The following is a 24,314-nucleotide window of genomic DNA, read 5'->3' on the forward strand; positions in this document are numbered from 1 at the left end:
GAGATCACATGATTCTAACAACATTAAATTCTAACAGGACTAGATGGGGGTAAATACAGAAGGGATATTCCCAGGGAGTCCAGGACTGGTGGTCACAATCTGTGGGAACAGGGTAAACCAATCAGGACTGAAAAGAGGAGAAATGTCTTCACGAAGAGACAGTATGTGGCGTTCTCTGACACAGAAAGCATTTGAGGCCAAAACATTAAATATTTTCAGGAAGGAATTAGATATAGTTCTTAAAGCTGGAGGGGTTAGAGTGTATGCAGGAGAAAGCAGGATCAAGATACTGGGCTGCCTGGGCTACAATCATGATCATATTGTATGGCACAGCATACTCAAATGGCCAGCTGCTCTACTCCTGCCAATATTTTCAATGTTTTATCTCCTAAATAAGCAAAGTGTGCTCATTAGGTACAAATGCATTTCTCCAAACACATTGGTTTTGACCTGGTTCACATTTGAAAATTCATCTGATGTCCATCAGACTCTTTTTTTTGTTTCATCATAATGTCTGTGTTATTTCTATGTTCTTTTCTTTAACCAAGAGTGAACTTTCTCAGTGTGGATTAGTAAGTAGCACAAATTCAATTTATTTGCAGATTTTAAACGGAGTTACTTAGCAGAGAGACTGATAACATACAATTACAAAGTAGTTTCCTTAGTTGAGTATCGTACCTCTTTGCTCCTGGACATGTGCTGCTATAACAGTCCTTGACTCATTAGTATACTCAGCTTTTAAAACCGAAACAGAAAAATCTATTTCCAGCATCATCCAAGGAGCTCTGGCTTTGGTCTTCTGACAGTTTTGCCCTTGCTGGAACTTATGTAACTGGCATGTGAAGCATCTCTTCCTTACAGGTCACTCACTGTTCCATTGCAGTTCTTCCTGTCGGTCTTTAAATTATTTTAGCTGACTAGGTGTGTTCTAATTATTATTGAAAGTAGCCCTCTTCCAATCTATGCGGTACACGTTACATAATTCATTACTTTTTTTTCTATTACCAACCCAAACTTTATATGATGATCACCTTGACAAAAATGTTCCTTCATAGACAGTTGATCTACCATTCCAATATTTGGTAATTAAAATGCCCCAAAATCCCCAAGCTCATCTGTGATTTCCCTTCCAATTTGTTTCCCTATTGGTCCCTTGCTAGCTGGATGCCTATAGTTCATCTCAAGTAGTCATAGAAATTAAAATCTGATTGAAGATTTGTAGCTCGGGTATCCGTTGACACATCGACCTGGACCCCACATACAAATCACTGCAGCTGAAACTGACACCCGGAAGCGGCAAGAACAAACCAATATAAATACCGGAAGAAACATCAAAGCAGCGCTTCACACGAGGCTCCAACAGCACTGATGATGTTCCCTAGCCAGGGAACGAAACGTTTGCAGCAAAAACTTCCAGCTCGGCGAGCAGAACCACAACAGTCATAGAAATGTACAGCATGAAAACAAACCCTTCGGTCCAACTCGTCCATGCCGACCAGATATCCTAACCTAATCTAGTCCCATTTGCCAGAGCCCGGCCCATATCCCTCCAAACCCTTCCTACTCAGGCCCATCCAGATGCCTTTTAAATGTTGCAATTGTACCACTTCCTCCGGTAGCTCATTCCATACACGCACCACCCTCTGTGTGAAAAAAGTTGCCCCATAGGTCCCTTTTATATTTTTTCCCCCCTCACCCTAAACCTGTAGTTCTGGACTCCCTGACCCCAGGGAAAATACTTTGCCTTTTTACCATATCCATGCCCCTCATGATTTTATAAATCTCTATAAGGCCACCCCTCAGGCTCCAACGCTCCAGGGAAAACAGTCCCAGCCTATTCAGCCCCTCCAAATAGCTTGTGTGACACCATTGTAATTCTCAACTCTAACCAAATGGATTCTGTCCTTACTCCTCCCTTTTCAATGCTACAATGTCTTCCCTAAACAGTCCTGTCACCCCAGTTCTCTTTTATTCCCTTTTCTGAATACTTTCTAGACTTGAATATTAAGTGTCCAGTTCTGATCACTTTAAGCCACTTATTCACACAGAGGTATTTAAGGTTGTAGTTCACCAGATTCATGTATGTTGATATATCTGCAATAATTCAAGAAATGAAAAAAAATGCAACAATACCAATGTTCTCGGTATGGTGTTCATTAAAAGTGTCTGCCACATCTAATGGCTGAAGGTTGTTCAGCGTCAGCTCTTTTAAAGCTGATCGGCTGTCCAGCCTGTACAGGTTAGTGCCCAATTAGTGTGTCATTGATCCATTACACAGTTTGCCAAATGTTTCAATGGACCTCGGATTATAACCTTTTGTTTCTAATGTTCAAAGTATCGAAATCTAATAATTAACCAATTAAATGCAGAAATATAGGTCAACCCTATTTTTAAAAGCCCTAGCTCACAAATATCATCATACAGTTGATTTGAGATCTGTTATTTCCTCCTGCACCACAAATGATTAAAATGATTGTTGGCACAGTTAAACACACTTTTTACCCAGAGAGAAAAAAACATTCAAATTCATTAGTCACTGTCACTTTGTAGAAAGTATTTTGAATGCCAGCATTTGTCTTATTTTCAGAAATAGCATGAATTGCATGCAGTTGACTTCACCTATTATTTACTGTGTGTCTGTCATGAGACCCTCTCCTGACCCGAGGACATAAAGCTGTTACAAAGAGTTAGCTGTAGCATTCCAGGCTACTCTAAAGGTAAGCTTGCTGCTATGCCTGGACTTTCTGCAGTTTCTAAACTTCAAAAGGGAAGATGAAGTGAGGAAATATTTTGTTTTTGGACAGCATTGTTTCTGGATAATTTGATGTTTTAGTTTTGATCTAAAAAGGCTGAGTTGAACATGTGAAGTTTCTGCCTTGATCCTACTGACACGAAATTGTTGAATCACATTCCTGTTACCTTGAAATGTAAGTAGAAATTCTTTGCAATGTTGAGCTGTACATCAATAGAAAAACACTCCACTAACAAGTGTCAAACCTAACACACACAGATGGCTGTGGATGGTGGTCATTTCAACCTCGGGTATTGCTGCAAGTGTTTCTTGGGACAATGTCATAGGTTCAGTCATTTTCAGCTGTTTGGTCAATGACTGGTCTCTCCATTATGAGTTCAAAACTTGGGATGCTTTTAGATTATTGTGATTCCATTTTCACTTCCTCAAACACTGAAGTGTGTGCAACAAGATCTGACCAACATTTCGGCATGGGCAACATCAGCTTTTTACTCGTCAACAATCTCTAATCTCATGGTTAAGCATTTTCCTCACTCTACCATTATCAATGGTAGAGGATCAATGAGGAATACATAATGTTACTATCCCTGTAGAGACCAGTAACCTTTTAAAAATAATTTAATTCTCAGTGACTGATTTAAAACATCATGCAACAATGTTTCAGGATTTAAGATATTTCATATAACCGACAAAATAAAATCAACATTACCAGTACTCAAAATTACAGAGAAGACATCCCCTATTCGAGTTTTAATGTACTCAAAAACCCTACACTCTGGTTCTACCTTAAAGCATATTCACAGTCTTTTTATAGGAGCTGGTCCATATTACCTCCCAGATTTGAATGTGCTCACTTCTCTCTGCTTCCCCAAGTTGTATTACCCATTGACCTTCAAATGTCCAGGCCTCTTCGCACTTTTGAGCCCAACATGGACAGAGCTAAGTTGTTGAGGGTGACTGTCCTTGATTTTGGCCGACTGTGGTATAAGGGTCCCCAACAAAATTGGAGCTAGTGGGAATTGGGAAAAATTGCTGGTTGGAATCATACCTAACATGAATTCACGTGGCATGGTGGCTCAGTGGTTAGCACTGCTGCCTCACAGTGCCAGAGACCTGGGTTCGATTCAACTTTGGGTGACTGTCTGTGTGGAGTTTGCACGTTCTCCCCGTGTCTGTGTGGGTTTCCTCTGGGTGATCTGGTTGCCTCCCACAGTCCAAAGATGTGCAGGTTAGTGAAATGGCCATGCTAAATTGGCCATCGTGTTCAGGGATGGGTAGGTTAGATGCATTATTCAGTGGTAAATGTAGAGTAATAGAGTTGGGGAATGGGTCTGGATGGGTTACTGTTTGGAGGGTCGGTGTAGATTTGTTGGACCAAATGACCAAAAGGGACTCGATGATTCTATAAGATGCTCGTGGTCGTTGGAGACCAATCATCTCAGTTCCAGGACATCTCTGCAAGAGGTCCTTGGAGTAATGCTCGAGGCCCAATCAACTTCAGTTGTTGCATCAATGACTTTCATTCCATGACAAAGAATGAGGATATTCACCTATCGCAATGTTCAGTCCCACTTGGTGGCATGTTTGCCCAGTGGTTAGCACTGTTGTCTCACAGCATCAGGAACCCAGGTTCAATTCCACCCTCAGGCAACTGTCTGTTTGGTGTTTTTTGCATCCTCTCTGTGTCTGTGTAGTTTTTCTCCGTGTACTCCGGTTTCCTCCCACAGTCCAAAGATGTGCAGATTAGGGTGAATTAGCCATGCTAAATTACCCAGAGTGTCCAGGGATGTGCAGGCTAGGTGGATAAGCCATGGGAAACGCAGAGTTATAGCGATTGGGTAGGGAGGATAAGAGGTAAAAAACAATGACTGCAGATGCTGGAAACCAGATTCTGGATCAGTGGTACTGGAAGGATAAGGGAGGATAAGGCTGGGTAGGATGCTCTTCAGCGTGAACTCGATGGGCTGAATAGCCTACTTCCACACTGTAGAGATTGTATGATTTGTGATTACTGAAATTCTGAAGTTGTTCCTGTCCATATGCAGCAAGACCTGAACAACATTCGAGCAACAAAGTATCTGAAGTATACTCAATGTGCCCCTCACATAGTGATCTGCCTGGTATCAGGAGTATGTCACAAGTCAGAGGTACGAAAGCAGCAAATTGCTGCTCTGGGACTAGACCCTCTAAAATCTCAAGCAGAATCAGCAAATTGCTTGTTCTTCTGCTGTATTTTCTATGAAAATCTGGGCTCCCTGCCTTAAGCTATTGTTTAGAGGTGTTTCGGAGTCCCTTCGTTCTGTAATTGGATATAAAAGATGAGTTGTATTCACCAAAGTGACTTGCGGTTCCAGTATCCAATGAGTTAATGCAGAAAGATATCAAAGAAATAACTTCTCTTCCCAAGAAGTGCCAGGGCTGGATTACATACACTGTGTCCAAATTCTGCTGAACAGCACACTATCCAGCTTCTGATGTGTTAAGATCCATTTCACATGAAAGTGGGAATTTGGCTTCTTTGTGAATGTGCACTTTGTGAGCAATATTTCAGTTTAACTCCAAAATTTGGTCACTTTCATGCTTTAAGAAAGAGTGATTTTCACTCGCTAGAAAGCTGCTGTCTGCTGGCTCACAGTCTTTATACTCTCTCCAGAACATGATGAGTGCTGACCTGTTATTTGATTATAAATGCCATCTCAGTGAAGTCAAGTACTGACTACACTAAAGCATAGCAGCATCTGGCTGGCTCAAGCCAATAGCCTCAGGCTATAGGGACATGTGTCAAGGGTGGCACAGTGATGTCACTTGGCTAGTAATCCAGAGGCATGGGCTAATGTTTGGGAAGCATGGCTTCAAATCCAACCCCAATTTAAATTCAATTAATTGAAAACTTGTTTGGGTAGTGATAATTGTCAGAAAAGCCCATCTGGTTTGCTGACACCGTGGCCTACATGTGATAGCAGATCTGCAGCAATGTGGTTCTGAGATGGCCTAGTAAGCTACTGAATTTAGGACCCAGTAGGAAATGCTGGCTTTGCCACTGATGCTCCTGTGCCTTCAGAAAAAAAAACAAACAAAAAGCTTTACAGCAAGATTGTCCAATCTTTCCACACTTCAGTTTTTCTCTCACTTGATGGGGCAGTGAAAGAGAAAATTTGGTACAAGAATAAAAATGAATAAATCAATAATATAAATGGGTAATAGAAATAGCCATTAAAATCAGGAGAGCCAACATCATTTATTCCCCTGCCCCCTCCCCCCCCCCCCCCCCCCCCCCCCCAGTAAAATGGTTGCTTGTCTTTTCAATTTTAGCAGCAAACCTGGGAAGAGTAACGGAACAGGCCCCAAGCCCTGGTCACCAGGGAAGTGGTTAGGGACCAGAAGCAAGCTCAGGAGTTGGCTTTAACTATTACTGGCCTTGGCTTGCCTCTGGTGCTGAGCATTGCAAGCTGACCTTAGCAGAATCCATACAAATGTGGGAGTCAAATAAGGAGCAGGTATAGGCTATTCAACCCTATACGTTCATCCTATCTTTCCCACATGTTGTCTTTCCCTCCTACAACGTGCATGGAACATGTAGACAAAATAGACAGTGAGGAAGAGATATGCGGACATGTTCCTCTTTGACTGGCTTAATCCTGCTTCTGTCCATGTGCTCGGCAATTAGCATTACAATAATGGCAAGCAGCAGGTACTGGAGGATATGAGCTATCGGGAGAGGTTGAACAGGTGGGGGCTGTTTTCCCTGGAGTGTCAGAGGCTGAGGGGTGACCTTATAGAGGTTTACAAAATTATGAGGGGCATGGATAGGGTAAATAGACAAAGTCTCATCCCTGGGGTGGGGGAGTCTAGAATTAGAGGGCATAGGTTTAGGGTGAGAGGGGAAAGATATAAAAGAGTACCTCGGGGGCAACTTTTTCACGAGAGGTTGGTACGTGTATGGAATGAGCTGCCAGAGGATGTGGTGGAGGCTGGTACAATTGCAACATTTAAGAGGCATTTGGATGGGTATATGAATAGGAAGGGTTTGGAGGGATATGGGCTGGGTGCTGGCAGGTGGGACTAGATTGGGTTGGGATATCTAGTTGGCATGGACGGGTTGGACTGAAAGGTCTGTTTCCATGCTGTACACCTCTATAACTCGATGACTCTATAAATATGCCTATCCACAGCCCATTCTGTGTGGTGACAAAATGGGGTTGGTTATTATCAGTGTACTTCTGCAAATTAATGCTGTGTTTTTGGATAATTTCACTGAGTGGAGGCATATAGAGATGATGTTGGAGAGAGCCAAGCGTAGTTGCTAGCAGGACAATGGAAGTCCCAATACCTGTGTGGAAGAGAAGCCTTTGGAAGTGCTATTCTGGCTATGATTCAGTATCAGGGCCTTTTTGAAGAAGAGGGAAGTTTGAGATAGCAACTTTCTAGCATATGGCATCAAGACCTAAAGAGAAATAGATTTAAAGGAGAGAAGTATAACATCTGCAGAGAGAGACTAACGTGGAGACATGGAAGGAAAGTTGGCTAGTGAGGAGTTTAGATGGAACAGGATAGAGGGAGTGGACAGTGAGTGACAAGGACAAGATGAATTCAGGGAAGGAATGAGGAGAGATTACAGAGAAATGACAGATGATGTGAGTTCAGAGATGGAGTGTAGAGACCATTAAAGGACATTTGGCCAAATGGGCCGGTGGAAGGGAGGGATGTGACAGGGAGCTGCTTCTGTTGTCTTGATTTTGGTAACGAAAAATTCTATGAGTACTACACACTTTTTTTTATTGGCAAAAGGAGACGGGGATAGAGAGGTTGGAAAGGTGTATTGCAGAGGAGAGAAGAAGGTGATGGTTATCTTAGCAATCCAGGATGAACCTGGAATAGTAAGTAATCTTAGCAGAACAAGCTGGAAAACATCCGGCAGCCCTGCTTTCCTGCTTGCTTCTCTCTTCGCACCCCTCTTTCACTTTCTTCGCACCCTTCCTTTGCTCTGCCTTCTTCCCTCCTTTGCTCTCCCCTCCTCTTCATTCTCTTCATCCCATTTTACCCCACCATACCTCCTGCTTCCCCTTCCCTGCTCACTCACATTCCTCTTGTCCTTCCAGCAGCTGCTCCTCCTCAGCTTTGCTCTCCCTCTGCTCTCTGTATCCCCCTTCCATGGCTGTGAGCCTCATGCCAGATATGTGACACATGAGGGCAGCTGTCCTCTTTAAGCTCAACGTTTGTGAGTTTTTAAGCTGCAGATGTACCCAGCTGTCATTTCCAGGAGGAGTGGCCTAGCTTTAAAAATTATAGCCCCATACGTAACTTGTCCTGCCCAAAATGATCAACGCATGCCTGTCATTGATTGTGTTACTAAGTCAGCACCAGTAATTTTAATGTGCTGTACATTCCTGATGTTTAATTGTTCTGCACTGTTACAATACTGCATACAGCACGGGGCTATACGGAACTCTCCTCACTTGAGTGTGAGAGGAGGTATTTGCTACACCTACTTTGGAAGAAGGAGGAGGTAAGGTTTGGAGATTTTAGTAAGTGGTGTACAAAAACACAATAACTGGCTGTTCCTAGTATTTGTATTTGATAACAAATGCAGTGCCTAAATTAGCAACTAAAAAATCTTTGTAAGTTGTCTGAACAGTGAGGGAAATAATTCTATTACTGGGGATTGTATTTCTCTCCCAGTGGAAATGGCAGTAAAAAAAATTGGAAAAACGTCCGTTTTAGGGAACTCATTTCTCAGGATTATTCAGCAAAAATGTTTTAAAATCTTATTTGCCAAGAAGTTTCTGTTTTTAGAAAAGTTGTTGATGTGGAATCTTTGTTTTGCTTGTGTAAAAATGTCTACTGTTTCCGATGTGTTAGACTAGTAAACTTCTCCGTTTGGGCTGAATGTGGATGTGTGAGAGGCAGGAGAATAAAGCGGTAGGATGCAATTTGTCCACATTTGAGTAGCAAGTCATTCTACATCATAGCAAATGAACTTCTGAGTTTAAGGCTTTTTTTTAAATGGTAGAACTCTCTGTAATTAGCTAGGATTCTGTAAACATTTTCTAACAAAATGTCAAAATGTCATAACCCCTGGCATGGTATAGTTTCCACTTAGCTATGTCACTTTTTTTGGTAAACGTGTTTATTATTTTTCTTAGTAGCTGTAAGTAAACTTGGTCAATAAATCAGTCCCAGAGTAACTTTGCAAGGTTTCAGTGGATCCGTTAAATTCCGAGGTTGGAATACTGAGGGACAGCTGCCAGGATTCTTGTTTGTTCAGAAGAATGTTTGGGGGGGGAGTGGGGAGTGGGGTGGTGGTGTTGGTGGGCGATGGAGGTGTGTGGTATGGAGAGTCTTTATTAAATATAAACTTTGAGTATGAAGTACTGTGTATGTATGTGATCAGCCCGTTTGCCTGCCTTCTGTTTTGGCTGAGTTTGGTTTTACTGCACTTTTCATTCTCCAGTTCTTTCTACACAGGCATCTTGGACCTTCTCAACATCATACCTCTCTGAGTATCAGTCCCTCCCAATAACACTCCTCCACTAATTCGTTTTCTTTCTTAGCTCACTCTTCATCTGCACGCAGACTGAAGCACTCTTGTACTTTGCATATTTTCTTCCTCTGTGTGTTACCCCGCCCCCTGTGATTATTTTTGTGCGTTCATCTTTTGCGCGTATATACATGTGGAGTATTATGGCAAAAATGCCTTTTCTTTAGAATTGGTGGTGTCTTAGAACTGGACACTAGCAATGCTGCTCAAGATGGAACAGATGGGAATCTTGTAATCAACTGGGACCTTGAGGCAAGACATTCTGAGTGAGATAGCAGCTGCAGGTGGCCAAAATCAGCTGGGAATTCCTTTGGGAAATAGTGCACATTCCTGAACTGTGGGGGTGGGAAATGAAGCAAGAAGAGTAAAATGGATTCACCAGCTCATTTTTGTCTGCATTAGACCAAAGTTGTTTGAATGAGAGTCAAGGCACACTGCACTCCTATTTACTGGCGCCTTCTTTCTCTGCGAGCACTGGAATTTGTTACATCCCCGTTGTAACCCATTACATCGTCCTCTCTCCCCTACCCTCCTCCCTCTGCTTCCCTTCCCCACATGCCTCTACATCTGCCCCTGCATATGTCTCGATTCCACCCCCCAAATTTTCCTTACCTGGCCCTTAACAATATGAAAAAGTGATACATGGAGCCATCTGTGACAGTTTGAGAGAGATGTGCTATCCTGGCACTGCCTACGTGAATCCGAGGTGCACTGTTATAGAGTCATAGAGTTATAGAGATGTACAGCATGGAAACAGACCCTTTGGTCCAACCCGTCCATGCCGACCAGATATCCCATCCCAATCTGGTCCCACCTGCCAGCACACGGTTCATATCCCTCCAAACCCTTCCTATTCATATACCCATCCAAATGCCTCTTAAATGTTGTAATTGTACTAGCCTCCACCACTTCCTCTGGCAGCTCATTCCATACACGTACCACCCTCTGTGTGAAAAAGTTGCCCATTAGGTCTCTTTTATATCTTTCCCCTCTCACCTTAAACCTATGCCCTCTAGTTCTGGACTCCCCGAACCCAGGGAAAAGACTTTGTCTATTTACCCTATCCATGCCCCTCATAATTTTGTAAACCTCTATAAGGTCAACCCTCAGCCTCTGCTCTAGGGAAAACAGCCACATCCTGTTCAGCCTCTCCCTATAGCTCAAATCCTTGTAAATCTGTTCTGAACCCTTTCAAGTTTCACAACATCTTTCCAATAGGAAGGAGACCAGAATTGCACGCAAAATTCCAACAGTGGCCTAACCAATGTCCTGTGCAGCCGCAACATGACCTCCCAACTCCTGTACTCAATACCCTCACCAATAAAGGAAAGCATATCAAACACCTTCACTATCCTATCTATCTGCAACTCCACTTTCAAGGAGCTATGAACCTGCACTCCAAGGTCTCTTTGTTCAGCAACACTCCCTAGGATCTTACCATTAAGTATATAAGTACTGCTAAGATTTGCTTTCCCAAAATGCAGCACCTCACATTTATCTGAATTAAACTCCATCTGCCACTTCTCAGCCCATTGGCCCATCTGGTCCAGATCCTGTTGTAAACTGAGGTAACCCTCTTCGCTGTCCACTACACCTCCAAGTTTGGTGTCATCTGCAAAATTAGTTAATGTACCTCTTATACTCGCATCCAAATCATTTATGTAAATGACAAAAAGTAGAGGGCCCAGCACCGATCTTTGTGGCACTCCACTGGTCACAGGCCTCCAGTCTGATAAACAACCCTCCGCCACCACCCTCTGTCTTCTACCTTTGAGCCAGATCTGTACCAAATGGCTAGTTCTCCCTGTATTCTGCGATCTAACCTTGCTAATCAGTCTCCCATGGGGAACCTTGTCGAACGCCTTACTGAAGTCCATATAGATCACATCTACCGCTCTGTCCTCATCAACCCTCTTTGTTACTTCTTCAAGAAACTCAATCAAGTTTGTGAGACATGATTTCCCATGCACAAACCTAAGCTGACTATCCCTATTCAGTCCTTGTCTTTCCAAATATATGTACATCCTGTCCCTCAGGATTCCCTCCAACAACTTGCCCACCACCGGTGTAAGGCTCACTGGTCTATAGTTCCCTGGCTTGTCTTTACAGCCCTTCTTAAACAGTGGCACCATGTTAGCCAACCTCCAGTCTTCCAGCACCTCACCTGTGACTATCGATGATACAAATATCTCAGCAAGAGGCCCAGCAATCAGTTCTCTGGCTTCCCACAAAGTTCTAGGGTACACCTGATCAGGTCCTGGGGATTTATCCACTTTTATGTGTTTCAAGACATCCAGCATTTTCTCCTGTGTAATATGGACATTTTGTAAGATGTCACCATCTATTTCCCTATGGTCTACATCTTCCATGTCCTTTTCCACAGTAAATACTGATGCAGAATACTCGTTTAGTATCTCTCCCATTTTCTGCAGCTCCACACAAAGGCTGCCTTGCTGATCTTTGAGGGGCCCATTCTCTCCCTAGTTACCCTTTTGTCCTTAATGTATTTGTGAAAACCCTTTGGATTCTCCTTAATTCTATTTGTCAAAGCTATCTCATGTCCCCTTTTTGCCCTCCTGATTTCTCTCTTAAGTATACTCCTACTGCCTTTATACTCTTCTAAGTATTTACTCGTTCTATCCTGTCTATACCTGACATATGCTTCTTTCTTTTTCTCAACCAAACCCTCAATTTCTTTTGTCATCCAGCATTCCCTATACCTACCAGCCTTCCCTTTCACCCTGACAGGAATATAATTTCTCTGATTCTCGTGATCTCATTTCTGAAGGCTTCCCATTTTCCAGCCGACCCTTTACTTGCGAACATCTGCCTCCAATCAGCTTTTGAAAGTTCTTGCCTAATACCGTCAAAATTGGCCTTTCTCCAATTTAGAACTTCAACTTTTAGATTTGGTCTATCCTTTTCCATCATTATTTTAAACCTAATAGAATTATGGTCACTGGCCCCAAAGCGCTCCCCCACTGACACCTCAGTCACCTGCCCTGCCTTATTTCCCAAGAGTAAGTCAAGTTTTGCACCTTCCCTAGTAGGTACATCCATATATTGAATCAGAAAGTTGTCTTGTACACACTTAACAAATTCTCTCCATCTAAACCTTTAACACTATGGCAGTCCCAGTCTGTGATTGGAAAGTTAAAATCCCCTACCATAACCACCGTATTTTTCTTACAGATAGCTGAGATCTCCTTACAAGTTTGTTTCTCAATTTCCCTCTGACTATTGGGGAGTCTATAATACAATCCCAACAAGGTTATCATCCCTTTCTTATTTCTCTGTTCCACTCAAATAACTTCCCTGGATGTATTTCCAGGAATATCCTCCCTCAGCACAGCTGTAATGCTATCCCTTATCAAAAATGCCACTCCCCCTCCTCTCTAGCCTCCCTTTCTATCCTTCCTGTAGCATTTGTATCCTGGAACATTAAGCTGCTAGTCCTGCCCATCCCTGAGCAATGTTTCTGTAATTGCTATGATATCCCAGTCCCATGTTCCTAACCATGCCCTGAGTTCATCTGCCTTCCCTGTTAGGCCCCTTGCATTGAAATAAATGCAGTTTAATTTATTAGTCCTACTTTGTCCCTGCCTGCCCTGACTGTTTGACTCGCTTCTGTTCTCAACTGTACCAGTCTCAGATCGATCTCTGTCCTCACTATCTCCCTGGGTGTCTCTCTTTCCCCCCCCCCCCCTCCGCAGTAACCCTTAAACTCTCTTTAAACTCCCACATCTGACAACAAGCACATATCACTCCTTTAAAGGCCATTTTTGCTCCTTCACAATCTACAGATCCAGCAAATAACACCGTCTTATTCCTCTACAAACACTGCCCCAGGTTAAATGAATATTTATGGCTTATATTTTAAGTTTAATCAAGAGACTTATCTCCAAAAACATGTAATCAAGAAAGAACCCACTGTACTCACTACTGCAGATTCTCTGTAGGCCACACTTAAAACAACGATTAACTTATCCGATTCTGAGCTGCGAACTTCAACCAACAATTCCTTCAACATCAGTTGTGAACTTCACTGTTTAATAATTTTCCCAGATGCACTCCAATGTCCAGCAATACATGAATTCAAACATCAAAGGCAGTAACTGTGCAGTCTCTCTCTCTCTCTCCTGCCCTGTCCCCACCATGTGCTTCCTTTGTCTGTTCTTATCCCTTTTAAAACTACAGTTGTTTTGACTTTTTCCCCCCCCCAAAGCAATGCAACAACATATAACACAGTAATTGCTGCTCCTGGAATTTGAGGAAATCACCTCCAGCACCTAAAATACCTCAAAAAATGGAGCAGCTGTTACAGCCAGAAATTTTTCCTGTGCTCCATCTTGGATTACCCCCAGAATCTGTGAAACAAAAATGCAACATTCACTTAAATATGCTGTGAATATTTACTATTAATACTGAAGTCGAAAGTTTTAAAAAGGTTCCACTCTTTGTACTTTATAAAAAGAAACTTTCCTGCTGAAATCACATTAAATGTTTTGATGAAACGTCGCAAGTGTTAAGCTGTAGAAGACTGCAAATTCAAGTTCTCTGTGGGATTATCTGACTTCGAAGAAGAAAAATTGCCTGATACTATAATTTCATAAATCACCATTTAATAAGGAAGCAGTGGTGGGTGGGTGTTTGGACAGAGACAGAAATGGCTACAATTGTGATTACCTCGAATAAAACATTGATATCTGTTGTACTGTGATGTAGGTTAGGTCCATCGTAGAATTGCACAGCTGAGGAGACCATTTTGATCAGTCTCTCACCTTGCTATTCCTCCAAGGTCCTGATTTGTTTTGCCTTTACGTATTTATCCAATTCCTTTTTGAAGGTTACTATTGAATCTGTTTCCATCACTTCGTGGCATCGAACCTTCCAGATCACAATTCTTCCCAGTTTAAGAAAAAAGTTAGTTTCCTCCAGCTCTTTTATGCAACTCCTTCAGTCTGTGTAATCTGGTTCCTGATCCTTCCGCTGCAGGCAGCAATCTATACTGAGGCCCAGACACCACCATCAAAGCATGATACCCAGAAATGAAGGCAGTACTCCAGCTCAGGCCTGACAAGTTTTTTTTTAATATGTATGAACAAATCTCAGCAGATGCTGGGATCTGGACTGAAAACAACAAATACTGGAGATCACAGCAGGTCAGACAGTATCCATGGAGAGAGAGCTAACGTTTCAAGTTGAGGTGACTCTTCATCAGAGCTGGGCGGCACGGTGGCACAGTGGTTAGCACTGCTGCCTCACAGTGCCAGAGACCCGGGTTCAATTCCCACCTTGGGCAGCTGTCTGTGTGGAGTTTGCACATTCTCCTAGTGTCTGCATGGATTTCCTCTGGGTGCTCCAATTTCCTCCCACAGTCCAAAGATGTGCAGGTCAGGTGAATTGGCCATGTTAAATTAGCAGGTGAATGGGTCTGGCTGGGTTGCTCTTTGAAGGGTCAGTGTGGACTTGTTGGGCCGAAGGGCCTGTTTCCACACTGTAAGTAATCTAAAAAGAAGCTGAAGTATGGAGGGGTACAGGAATGGTGGGAGGTGGGTAACGTTAGGATGCTGGTGAAGAAAAGATGGTCATGGTTCAGATTAAGTGATTGTTCTGCTATTCTCACATTCCAATGACGGGTGTCCTGCCAGACTTGAAAGGATAGTAAGTGGGATGCGGGAGGGGAGGACATGATAACAAGCTAAAAGGAAGGGAAGAAATGAGCACAATTTAAAGGTGTTGAACTCACTATTACGTCCAGAAGGCTGTAAAATGCCTAGTCTGAAGCTGAGATGTTGTTCCTCCAGTTTGTGTTGGGATTCTTTGGAACATTGCAGCATGCTGAGGACAGAAGGAGGCTGGAAGAACATAGCAAGACAGACAGCAGCAAGAGGTGGGGAAGTCAGTGTTTCTGGTAGAACCCTTCTTCAGGACTAGGGATGGGGGAGGGTTTTGATTTGGGGAGAGGGGTAGTGATAAGTGAACACAGGTATGGAGGGTATGGCTTGGTTGGTCAATGGGAGGAATGAATCTGATTGGTGGAATAGAAGGGAGTTGGAGGATAGGAAGGGAGGTTATTTAAAATTGGAGAACTCGGTGTTGAGTGCTTCGGGTTATCGGCTGCCCAGGCGGAAGATGAGGTTTTCCTCCTCCAATCTGCGATCTGATTCACTGTGGCAATGGAGGAGGCTGAGGATGGACATGTTGTCGAGGGAATGGGAAGGGGAATTAAAATGGATGGTGACTGGGAGCTCAGGTTGGCCCTGGTGACTGGCTGAGATGCTCTGTGAAATATGCCCTTCGTTTACATTTGGTCTCAGTGATGTAGAGAAGTGTTTTGTTAAAACGACTGGCTATGGGAAGGTTGGGATCCTGCTTGCACACAGACTGAAGGTGTTCTGCAAAGCGGTCACCCAGTCTGTATTTGGTTTCTCCAGTGTAGAGTAGGCCACATTGGGTGCAGCAAATACAGTACACAAAATTGGAGGGTATACAGGTGAGAAATGCTGTTTCACTTGGAAATTCTGTTCAGACATTTTTTAATAAGTGTCGTTTACATTCCTTGTTTTTATATTTTATTGTAATAATAATGAAATTCTCTTCATTCACTGACTTCACTGTAATTGACAGCAGCCTTATAAATCCACAGAATAGACTGCGCTGAAGAACACAGAATTGTAGATCAGTAATTCTGTGCTTCTCCAGGGAATGCACTATTAAGGCAATTTGAGATTATAAACAATAGAATATCTATCAAATTCACAAGAGCTTTTCCTTTAAATCGGTTTGTCACCCCAAATGAAGTGTAACTGAATTTTTGACAGTGTATTAACTTCATAATTAGCTTTAAATTCTCTAATTGGCCACAAGAAGCTAATTTTGGATTTGCAAAATGTCAAATTTCCCAAAAATGGCAAAATTTCACATTCTTTGAAAATAGTTGCCAAGTGGTGCACAGCCTGAGTATTGCCAAAAAAACAGCCATCGGACAGTGGAGCACAGGAACAGGCCCTGCAACCCTCCGTGTCTGCCCCAATCACAACGCCTTGAGAAATTAATCCGATCTGTCTACACATGCTCCTTGTCTGCTCATGTGTCTGTGTACATTACTCTCATACCTGCTTCTGTGATCTGCCAGAGCTGCATGTTCTAGGCACTTACTGTCCACTGTGTAAAAAAAAAACTGCCTTGCATCTCTCCTTTAATCCTTTGCCCCTCCCCACTTAATCCTAGCCCCCTAGTATTTGAAATCTCTTCCCTGGCAAAAAAATCCCTAACCATCCACCCAATCTAAATCTCTAATAATTTTATATACCGCAAAGTTTGTTTGAACCAGCACGTTAGCCCCATAGCCCAAGATGGGGGCAGAATAAGATGCTTCAGCCAGAGCTCTTCTGCTCAGCCCATTCTTTTTGTTTTATTCTCTTTTTTCAAACTTTTAACTAACTTATCCAGAGATTGATGGAGAAAACGGAAGGTCATTGTTGGCGACTTCCAGAGGCGAATGGTGGGCCAGGCCAGGCCAACGCGGGGTCAGAGTGTCCCAGGCCAGGCCAACATGGAGGGCAGAGAGTCCTAGGCCAGGACAAAGCAGGAGCAGAGAGATCCAGGCAAGGCCAGGCCAACGCGGAGGGCAGAGTGTCCCAGGCCAGGCCAACACGGAGGGCAGAGAGTCCTAGGCAGGCCAAAGCGGGAACAGAGAGATCCAGGCAAGGCCAGGCCAACGCGGAGGGCAGAGAGCCCCAGGCCAGGCCAACGCGGAGGGCAGAGTGTCCCAGGCCAGGCCAACGCGGAGGGCAGAGTGTCCCAGGCCAGGCCAACGCGGAGGGCAGAGTGTCCCAGGCCAGGCCAACGCGGAGGGCAGAGTGTCCCAGGCCAGGCCAACGTGAGGGCAGAGAGTCCCAGGCCAGGCCAACGCTGGGGCAGAGAGTCCCAGGCCAGGCCAACGCTGGGGCAGAGAGTCCCAGGCCAGGCCAACGCGGAGGGCAGAGTGTCCCAGGCCAGGCCAACACGGAGGGCACAGAGTCCTAGGCAGGCCAAAGCGGGAACAGAGAGATCCAGGCAAGGCCAGGCCAACGCGGAGGGCAGAGTGTCCCAAACCAGGCCAACGCAGAGGGCAGAGAGTCCCAGGCCAGGCCAATGCGGGAGGGCAGAGGGTCCCAGGCCAGGCCAACGCGGGGGGGCAGAGGGTCCCAGGCCAGGCCAACCCGGGGGGGGCAGAGGGTCTCAGGCCAGGCCAACCCGGGGGGGGCAGAGGGTCTCAGGCCAGGCCAACGCGGGGGCAGAGGGTCCCAGGCCAGGCCAACGTGGGGACACCGAGCTCCAGAATGGAGTGCAGTGGGTGTGCCAGGAAGAATCCAAGAGCGGAGGGGAGTAGGTGAGAGAGTCTGGGAGCGGAGGTGAGACCCTTAGGGACAGGAAGTGATGCCTTCATGTTTGAAGGTCAGCATGGTCTAGAGACATGGCCAGGGTGATCCGAAGGCTCCCTGCACTGTTGGACTTGGTGAAAAGACTAAAGTTTGAGTCATTTTCGAAACAAAACTTCTTTATTCTCTATTCATGTGCTGAAGATGGCGCCAAAGTGGCGACATTGCAATCTGTTCATTGCAGTCACTCAAGTCCTATCGATGCCCGTTAATAAAACGTTTGCTGTACTTCTATCAGGTCGCCCTTCAGCCTTGGGTGCTCTAGCAAAAACAATCCAAGTTTGTCCGTCCTCTCCTGATAGCTTTTTTTAGATTAGATTAGATTACTTACAGTGTGGAAACAGGCCCTTCGGCCCAACAAGTCCACACCGACCCGCCGAAGCGCAACCCACCCATACCCCTACATTTACCCCTTACCTAACACTACGGGCAATTTGAGCACCCGGAGGAAACCCACGCAGACACGGGGAGAACGTGCAAACTCCACACAGTCAGTCGCCTCCTGTAGTGTGAGGAACACAATTGCACACAATATTCCACATGTGGTCTGACTAAAGGTTTATACAGCTGCAACAGCACTTGCCAACGTTTTTACTCAGTGCCCTGATTACAACCCCGCACCACCCGTTTCTACCTCCTGCCCAAAATCCACAAACCTGACTGCCCCGGCCGACCCATTGTCTCAGCCTGCTCCCGCCCCACCGAACTCATCTCCGCGTACCTCGACACGGTTCTGTCCCCTTTAGTCCAAGAACTCCCCACCTACGTTCGGGACACCACCCACGCCCTCCACCTCCTCCAGGATTTTCGCTTCCCCGGTCTCCAACGCCTTATCTTCACGATGGACATCCAGTCCCTGTACACCTCCATCCCCGATCACGAAGGACTCAAAGCCCTCCGCTTCTTCCTTTCCCGCCGCACCAACCAGTACCCTTCCACTGAAGCCCTCCTTTGACTGACTGAACTGGTCCTCACCCTGAATAACTTCTCTTTCCAATCCTCCCACTTCCTCCAAACTAAAGGAGTTGCCATGGGCACCCGCATGGGCCCCAGCTATGCCTGTCTCTTTGTAGGATATGTGGAACAGTCCATCTTCCGCAACTACACTGGCACCACCCCCCACCTTTTCCTCCGCTACATTGATGACTGTATCGGCGCTGCCTCGTGGTCCCACGAGGAGGTCGAACAGTTCATCAACTTTACCAACACCTTCCATCCCGACCTCAAATTCACCTGGACTGTCTTAGACTCCTCCCTCCCCTTCCTAGACCTTTCAATTTCTATCTCAGGCGACCGACTCAACACAGACATTTACTATAAACTGACTGACTCCCACAGCTACCTGGACTACACCTCCTCCCACCCTGCCCCCTGTAAAAACACCATCCCATATTCCCAATTCCTTCGTCTCCGCCGCATCTGCTCCCAGGAGGACCAGTTCCAATACCGTACAGCCCAGATGGCCTCCTTCTTCAAGGACCGCAGATTCCCCCCAGATGTGATCGACGATGCCCTCCACCGCATCTCCTCCACTTCCCGCTCCTCCGCCCTTGAGCCTCACCCCCCCAACCGCCACCAAGACAGAACCCCACTGGTTCTCACCTACCACCCCACCAACCTCCGGATACAGCGTATCATCCGCCGTCATTTCCGCCAACTCCAAACGGACCCCACCACCAGGGATATATTTCCCTCCCCTCCCCTATCAGCGTTCCGCAAAGACCACTCCCTTCGTGACTCCCTCATCAGGTCCACACCCCCCACCAACCCAACCTCCACTCCCGGCACCTTCCCCTGCAACCGCAGGAAATGCAAAACTTGCGCCCACACCTCCTCCCTTACCTCTCTCCTAAGCCCCAAGGGATCCTTCCATATCCGCCACAAATTCACCTGCACCTCCACACACATCATCTATTGCATCCGCTGCACCCGATGTGGCCTCCTCTATATTGGGGAGACGGGCCGCCTACTTGTGGAACGCTTCAGGGAACACCTCTGGGACGCCCGGACCAACCAACCCAACCACCCCGTGGCTCAACACTTTAACTCTCCCTCCCACTCCACCGAGGACATACACGTCCTTGGACTCCTCCATCGCCGGAACATAACAACATGACGGTTGGAGGAAGAGCGCCTCATCTTCCGCCTGGGAACCCTCCAACCACAAGGGATGAACTTAGATTTCTCAGTTTCCTCATTTCCCCTCCCCCCACCTTGTCTCAGTCGATTCCCTTGAACTCAGCATCGCCTTCCTAATCTGCAATCTTCTTCCTGACCTCTCCGCCCCCACCCCACTCCGGCCTATCACCCTCACCTTGACCTCTTTCCACCTATCATATCTCCATCTCCCCTCCCCCAAGTCCCTCCTCCCTACCTTTTATCTTAGCCTGCCTGGCACACACTCCTCATTCCTGATGAAGGGCTTATGCCCGAAACGTCGAATTTCCTGTTCCTAGGATGCTGCCTGACCTGCTGTGCTTTAACCAGCAACACATTTTCAACTCTGATCTCCAGCATCTGCAGACCTCACTTTTTCCTCCCTGATTAATAAAGGCAAGCATGCTGTACACTTCCTTTCCCATCTTATCCACTTCTGTTGCCACTTTTAGGGGCTATGGACTTACACCACAAGACCCCTTTGTGTATCAATGCTCCTCAGGGTCCTGCCATTTACTGTATATTTTCCTCTTGGCTTTGACCTTCCAAGTGCACCACCTCCATTTGCCAATTCTCTATACAGTTTTCTAAATGATCTATATCTTGCTGTATCCTTTGATAAGACCATAAGTAAGGCCATTCGGCCCATTAAGTCCACTCCGCCATTCAATCATGGCTGATGGGCATTTCAATCGCACTTACCTGCACTCTCCCCATATCCCTTAATTCCTTGTGAGATTAAGAATTTATCAATCTTCGCCTTAAAGACATTTAACGCCCCGGCCTGCACTGCATTCCATGGCAATGAATTCCACAAGCTCACTACTCTCTGGCCAAAGAAATGTTTCCTCATTTCTGTTTTAAACTAACCCCCCTCTAATCTAAGGCTGTGCGCACAAGTTCTGGTATTCCGCCCCCCGCCCCCCGGTGGAAACAACTTCCCAGTGTCCACCCTTTCTAAACCATGTATTATCTTGTAAGTTTCTATTAGATCTCCCCTCAACCTTCTAAACTCGAATGAATACAATCCCGGGATCCTCAGCCGTTCATCACATTATTCCAGGGATCATCCGTGTGAATCTCCGCTGGACACGTTCCAGTGCCAGTATGTCCTTCCTGAGGCATGGGTCCCAAAATTGGACACAGTGTTCTAAATGGGGTCTAACCAGAGCTTTATAAAGTCTCAGTAGCACGTCGCTGCTTTTACATTCCAACCCTCTTGAGATAAATGACAACATTACATTTGTTTTCTTAACCATGGACTCAACCTGCAAGTCAATCCTTAGAGAATCCTGAACCAGCACTCCCAGATCCCTTTATACTTTGGCTTTAGAATTTTCTCACCATTTAGAAAATAGTCCATGTCTGTGTTCTTTTTGCCAAAGTGCAAGACCTCACATTTGCTCACATTGAATTTCACCAGCCATTTCTTTGACCACTCTTGTAAACTGTCTAACTCTTTCTGCAGCCTCCCCACTTCCTCAGAACTACCTGCCTGTCCACCTAACTTCATATCATCGGCGAACTTCACCAGAATGCCCCCAGTCCCTTCATCCAGATCATTAATATATAATGTGAACAGCTGCGGCCCCAACACTGAACCCTGCGGGACACCACTTGTCATTAGCTGCCATTCCGAAAAAGAACCTTTTATCCCAATTCTCTGCCTTCTGTCAGACAGCCAATCCTCAATCCATCCCAGTAGCACACCTCGAACACCATGGGCCCTCACCTTGCTCAGCAGCCTCCCGTGTGGCACCTTATCAAAGGCCTTTTGGAAGTCTAGGTAGATAACATCCACTGAGTTTCCTGGTCGAACCTACTCGTTACCGCTTCAAAGAATTCTAACAGGTTTGTCAGGCACGACCTCCCCTTACTAAATCCATGCTGACTTGTTCTAATCCCACTCTGCACTTCCAAGAATTTAGAAACCTCATCCTTAATGATGGATTCTAGAATTTTACCAACAACCGAGGTTGGGCTAATTGGCCTATAATTTTCCATCTTTTGTCTTGATCCTTTCTTGAACAAGGGGGTTACAACAATGATTTTCCAATCATCTGGGACGTTCCCTGACTCCAGTAATTTTTGAAAGATTACACTAACACCTCCACTATTTCCTCCGCCACCTGCCTCAGAACTCTAGGATGTAGCCCATTAGGGCCAGGAGATTTATCAATTTTTAGACCATCTTGCTTATCTAGCACTTTCTCTTTTGTAATGGCTACCGTACTCAACTCTGCCTCTTGACTCTCCTTAATTGTTTGGGATATTACTCATGTCTTCCACGTGAAGACTGACACAAAGTATTTATTAATTTCTTCAGCTATTTCCTTATAGTAGGCTACTTGAGTGTCCGCGTCATTTCTAGTGACTTACTTGCCAACATGACTGCTGTTACACACTGACAGGGAATCTCAGAATTGAAGCAGTACAGAAGGAGACCCTTCAGCCTGTCATATTTGTGCCAGCTTTCTGAGCAAATTACCCAGTTCCATGATCCTCCTTTCACTTCATTCAGATTATCCAATTCCCTCTTGAATGAACCTGCCTCCACAGGCAGCGTATTTCAGATTGTAACCACACGTTGTGTGAAAAAGACTTTTCCTTCTGTCGCCATTGTTTCTCTCGTCAATTTCCTCAACCTTGTTTTAGATTCATCTACCAATGGGACAGTTTCTCCTTAATTACATTGCCGGGAGCCCTTGTGATTTTGAAACCCTTTATCAATTTAAATCTCAACAATTTTTCCTTAAGGAAAATGGTTCCAACTTTAAATTGCCTACAGGATTGAAGTTCCTTAACTCTCGCTCCGTAGAGTCAGACAGCTTGGAAGCAGATCCTTCGATGTAACTTATCCATGCCGACCAAGTTTCCCAGAATGAACTGGGATTTGCCTGCTTTTGATCCATGTCCCTCTAAACCTTTCCTATCCACGTGTAACTGCCCAAATGTCTTCTAAATGTTGTAACTGTACTTGCATCTGCCACTTCGTCTGGCAGTTCATTCCACATACAAACCACCCTCTGTGTGATAAAGTTGCCCCTCCGGTCCCTCTTAAATATTTCCCCTTTCACTTTAAATCTGTGCCTCTAGTTTTGAACTCCTCTAACTTGGCGAAAAGAATTGGCTATTCGCAACTTCTATGCCCCTCATGTTTTCATAAACCTCACCCCTCTCAACCCCCTACACTCCAGGGATAAGAAGTCCCAGCCCATCCAGCTTTTCCTTATAACTGAAACCCTCCAGTCCTGGTAACATCCTTGTACTGTAAATCTTTTATGTACCGATACCCTTTTGTACCCCAATTCAATAATACCCTTCTATGGCAGGGCAACCAGAACAGCACGCAGTACTCTAAAAGAGACCTCAGCAATGATGTGGACAGTTGCAACATGATGCTCCAATTCCTGTACTCAGTGCTCTGACCAATGAAGGCAAATGTGCCAAATGCCTTCTTCATCACCGTCTCTACCTGCCTACCACTTTCAAGGAAGTATGTATCTGAACCCCTGGGTCTCGACAACACACTCCAGTGCCCTACTATTAGCTATGTAAGTTCCGTCGTGGTTTGTCTTACGGAAATGCAACACCTCACATTGATCCAAGTTAAACTCTGTCTGCCATTCCTCAGCCCATTTGCCCAGTTGATCAAAATCCCATTGTACTCTTCGACAACCTTCTTCACTGTCCACTGCAGTGGTGTTCCCGTGTGCCTCCTGCTCTTGCCCTTCCATATGTTAGAGGTTGGAAGGTGCATAGGCAAGTTGATGCAGTAAATGAAGGACACTGCAGCTGTTATGCATTGGCAGTGGAAGGAGTGAATGCTGACGGATTGCCAATTAGTTGGGGCTGCCCTATCTTGGAAGGTGTTGAGCTTCTTAAGTGCTGTTAGAACCGCGCTTGTATGACTTCTCCGGCCTTTTGGTATAACTGAATTCCTTCATCCCTGCTACATCAATTGTGTGAATCTAATGCTTTCACAGCTTTTTAAAAGTGCAACACTATACATGCCGTTTTATGTAAGTTTAGGATAATATGTGTCCCTCTTAATAAGGCTTAGGATGCCGCATGGTTTACTAACTTCTCTCTCAACTTCTCCCGCTATCTTCAATAACTTGTATATATGTACACCCAGTTCCCTCTGCTTCTCTATCACCTTCAGAATTGAACCCTGTATTTTAAATTAGCCATCTCTGTTTTTTCTCCCAAAGTGAATCAGTTCACATACCCAGCGTTAAATTTCAGCTGCTCCTTGTGCACCTATTCCATCAACTAGTCTGTGTCATTTTGAAGCTCTTTGTGGTGGTTCTCACATTTCACAGTGTTTCCAGGCTTCGTCTCACTTGCGAGATTTGAAATTGTATCGTACACACCGAGGTCTGGGTCCGAAAACAAAAGGGTCCCAACATGCCGCCTGGAGAAACCCACTGCAAACCTT

The 24,314-nt window shown here is 45.2% G+C and overlaps 1 protein-coding gene across 8 annotated transcripts in view; it reads left to right on the top strand.

Annotated features, from left to right (window-relative positions):
• Nucleotides 1–24,314, top strand: part of disp1 (dispatched homolog 1 (Drosophila)) — a 335,964-nt gene that overhangs the window by 171,193 nt on the left and 140,457 nt on the right. Inside the window, exon 1 of one of the 8 annotated variants that reach the window (XM_060848482.1) lies at nucleotides 8,170–8,258. The exons of 6 other annotated variants lie outside the window; for them this stretch is intronic. The gene's annotated coding sequence lies outside the window, so the exon portion shown is untranslated. Of the gene's footprint in view, nucleotides 1–8,169; nucleotides 8,259–24,314 lie in introns of those variants that run through there. One more of the 8 variants, XM_060848448.1, reaches the window with a different exon arrangement.

The sequence above is a fragment of the Hemiscyllium ocellatum genome, chromosome 3 (assembly GCF_020745735.1).
Source record: "Hemiscyllium ocellatum isolate sHemOce1 chromosome 3, sHemOce1.pat.X.cur, whole genome shotgun sequence".
In the NCBI taxonomy this organism is placed as follows: domain Eukaryota; kingdom Metazoa; phylum Chordata; class Chondrichthyes; order Orectolobiformes; family Hemiscylliidae; genus Hemiscyllium; species Hemiscyllium ocellatum.